This window comes from Mastomys coucha, unplaced genomic scaffold, assembly GCF_008632895.1.
Source record: "Mastomys coucha isolate ucsf_1 unplaced genomic scaffold, UCSF_Mcou_1 pScaffold20, whole genome shotgun sequence".
Classification (NCBI taxonomy): Eukaryota; Metazoa; Chordata; class Mammalia; order Rodentia; family Muridae; genus Mastomys; species Mastomys coucha.
Window position 1 is genome coordinate 64,024,813 of NW_022196903.1, and position 3,892 is coordinate 64,028,704.

General features: G+C 35.7%; 1 non-coding gene across 1 annotated transcript; it reads left to right on the forward strand.

The window, feature by feature from the left end:
• Positions 1 to 3,203: 3,203 nt before the first annotated feature.
• On the forward strand, positions 3,204 to 3,347 carry LOC116100135. Its single transcript, XR_004122488.1, has one exon. It is a non-coding gene; the product is annotated as a small nucleolar RNA SNORA15 (small nucleolar RNA).
• Positions 3,348 to 3,892: the final 545 nt, after the last annotated feature.

Here is a 3,892-nt window from a genome sequence, read left to right on the forward strand (position 1 = left end):
GGGTTTGTTTTTGTTGTTTTTGTTTGTTTCTTTGTTTTTTAGAGGGGAAATTGGGAAGGGAGAAATTTGCATGTAAATAAAGAAAATATCTAATAAAAAAATAATAATAATAAAAACCTGCATGGTATTGCTACAGAGACAGACATATTGACCAATGGAATAGAACTGAAGACCCAGGAATAAAATCACACAATTATACTCACTTGATATTTGACAAAGATGCCAAGAATATATAGTGGAAAAAAGAAAGCATCTTCAATAAATGGTGCTGGTCTAACTGGCTATCTGTATGTATAAGAATGAAAATAGATATACATTTGTCACCTTGTACAAAGCTCAAGTCCAAGTTGATCAAGGACCTCAACAAAAAACCAGATACACTGAATACAATAAAAAAGAAAGTAGGAAAGAGTCTTGAACTCATTGGCACAGGGGAAATTTTCCTAAACAAAACTCCAATGGCTCAAGCTAAAGAATTGATAACTGGGACCTCATGAAACTGGAAAGCTTCTGTAAGGCAAAGGACATAGTCAATAAGACAAACTGGCAACCTACAGATTGGGAAAAAAATCTTCACTAACCCCTCATCCAATAGAGGGCTAATGTCCAAAATATATAAAGAACTCAAGTAGTTAATCACAAAAAATAAACACAATCAAAAAGTGGGGTATAGAATTAAACTGAGAATTCACAACTGAGGAATCTCAAATGGCTGAGAAACATGTAAAGAAGTGTTCAGAGTCCTTAGTAATCAGAGAAATGCAAATCAAAATGACCCTGAGATTCCACCTTACACCAATCAGAATGGTAAAGATCAAAACCTGAGGTGACAACACATGTGGGAGATGATGTGGAGAAAGAGGAATACTCCTCCATTCCTGATGGGATTGTAAACTGGTACAACCACTCTGGAAATTGTGGAGGTTCCTCAGAAAATTTAAAATAGATCTACTTGAAGACTCAGGTATACCACTTGGAAATATTCCCAAAAGATGCCCCAACATGCCAGAGAGGCACATGTTCCACTATGTTCACAGTGTCCTTATTTGTCATAGTCAGAAGCTGGAAACAATCTAGATATCCCACAACAGAAGAATGGATACAGAAAATGTGGTTCATCTACACAATGGAATACTACTCACCTATTAAGAACAAGGACAGAGCTGGTTGCTTCAGGTCTGTGCTGGCCAGCCAGTGCCCTGAGCAGAGCTTGGGTGCAAGCTCCACAGCCAGTCCCACAACACCCAGAGGAAGCTCCACTCCCAGGTGCTCTAAAATGCCCAGGATCAGAGGTGAGGAGGGGGAGGGCACAACATCTGTCCCAACACCAGGAATAACTGGAACCAGCAGGACCGGACACACAGGAACTCCATTAGCCCAATGGCTCAGGTTACATCCTGAATTTCTGAGCTGGTGCTCTGAGCAGACCCTGGATGCAATCTCTGCAGCCAGTCCCACAATACCCAGAGGAAGCACCACTCCTAGGTGCTCTAACAAGCCCAGGATCACAGGATCCCAAAATCACAGAATCATAGAGACAGCTTGATTCTGAAGAGTTTTGACACAATCAAGATCACAGGAAGGACAGGCTCCACTCAGATTTAGCAAGGGTAGGTAGCACTAGAGATAACCAGATGATGCAGGGCAAGTGTAAAAATATAAGCAACAAAAACCAAGGTTCCTTGGCATCATCAGAACCCAATACTCCCACAATAGCAAGTCCTGGAAATACCATCACACTGGAAAAACAAGACTCAGATATAAAATCACTTCTCATGGTGATGATACAGGACCTTAAGAAAGACATAAATAACACCCTCAAAGAAATACAGAAGAACATAGGTAAACAGCTAGAAACCCTTCAAGAGGAAACACAAAAATCCCTTAAAGAACTATAGGAAAACACAAACAAGTGAAGAAAATGAGCAAAACCATCCAAAATCTAAAAATGGAAATAGAAACAATAAAGAAATCACAAAAAGAGACAACCCTGGAGATAGAAAATCTAGGAAAGAAATCAGTAGTCATAGATGCAAGCATCACCAACAGAATACAAGAGAGACTCTCAGGGGCAGAAGACACCTTAGAAAACATTGACACAATAGTCAAAGAAAATGCAAAAAGCAAAAAGATCCTAACCCAAAACATCCAGGAAATCCAGGATGCAATGAGAAGTCCAAACCTAAGGATAGTAGGTATAGAAGAGTGTGAAGACTCCCAAGGTAACGGGCCAGTAAATATCTTCAAAAAATTATAGAAGAAAACTTCCCTAACCTAAAGAAAGAGATGCCCATGAACATACAAGAAGCCTATAGAACTCCAAATAGACTTGACCAGAAAAGAAATTCCTCCCATCACATAATAATCAAAACACCAAATGCACTAAACAACGAAAGAATTTTAAAAGCAGTAAGGGAAAAAGGTCAAGTAACATATAAAGGCAGGCCTATCAGAATTACACCAGACTTTTCACCAGAGACTATGAAAGCTAGAAGATCCTGGGCAGATGTCATACAGACCCTACAAGAACACAAATGCCAGCCTAGGCTACTATACCCAGCAAAACTTTCAATTACCATAGATGGAGAAACCAAAGTATTCCATGATAAAACAAAATTTACACAATATCTTTCCACAAATCCAGCCCTACAAAGGATAATAGATGGAAAACAACATAAAGAGTAAAACTATATCCTAGAAGAAGCAAGAAAGTAATCTTTCAACAAATCCACCCAAACCTAATTCCAGCTCTTACAACAAAAACAACAGGAAGTAACAATCAATTTTTCTTAATAACAATATGAAAATTAATATTACCAACATATCCTACTTGATTGAAGTCCAAAAACATGAGGAATTAGAAATTTGTTGATTGTCATCCAATGTTCCCTCTAATTTGGTAATTGGAGAAATAGATCCAAAATTATACATTCCAATATCATACAAAATGAAATACACTTTTAGTTTGTTTGTTCATAACAGTATCTTGAAGTATACAACATAATAGTCTTAAGATCTTGCTTCTCCAATCTCAGTCACTCCATTAGTAGTTTTGTTTATTTCATGTTTTTACACTATACTATGGTTTTCAGAATAGCTTACATATTTTAAAAGTATTTATATACCCAAAAGTAATGTAGACAATTACATTGGGAGGGGGCTTGTGAGAGAACAACAAAGAGTGAGACTGAATGTTTTGCTTGACATTTGTAACTCTTGTATCAATTACCACAGTAAGAGTCAAGATTTTTTTACACAGCCAGACAACATGCAAAAGTAAAGTCCTCCTTTAAGATGGCTGATATGCTATATTTTATGATATATCATTATTAAAAGTGAGTACAAAAAAGAGTCAAGATTTTAAGCTCTACTAAACACAAAACAAACAAACAAAACCACACTATATATTTATGTTCATTTAAGGAAATATTAGTAGTGATGTATTATTTTGAAATATACAGTAAACATGTTTGGAGTTATTTAAAATTTATATTGAGAAAAAAGTTTGTATTTTCAGTATTGCTGTAGACAAGCATCTACATAAGACTGTTATATTGATTGTTGTTTTATATCAAACAACTTTTATAATACTCGTTTTTGTTATAATATTTTATAAACTTTAAAGTTTATAAAAAAAACTTTTTTTAAAAAAAAGTTATTGTAGGTTTTGAAGGAGGTCTCTGGGAGGAGCTGGGGTGCAAAAGGAAAACAAGAATGTGATTTAATTCTATTTACTTAAAATGTTTTTAAATGTTAACAAATTCAGATAAATTGAAAACATGTAGTTTCTCAGCACGTTGCAATAAAACTAAAAAAAGAAGAAGAAAAAAGAAGAAGAAGAAAGAAGAAGAAGAAGAAGAAGAAGAAGAAGAAGAAGAAGAAGAAGAAGAAG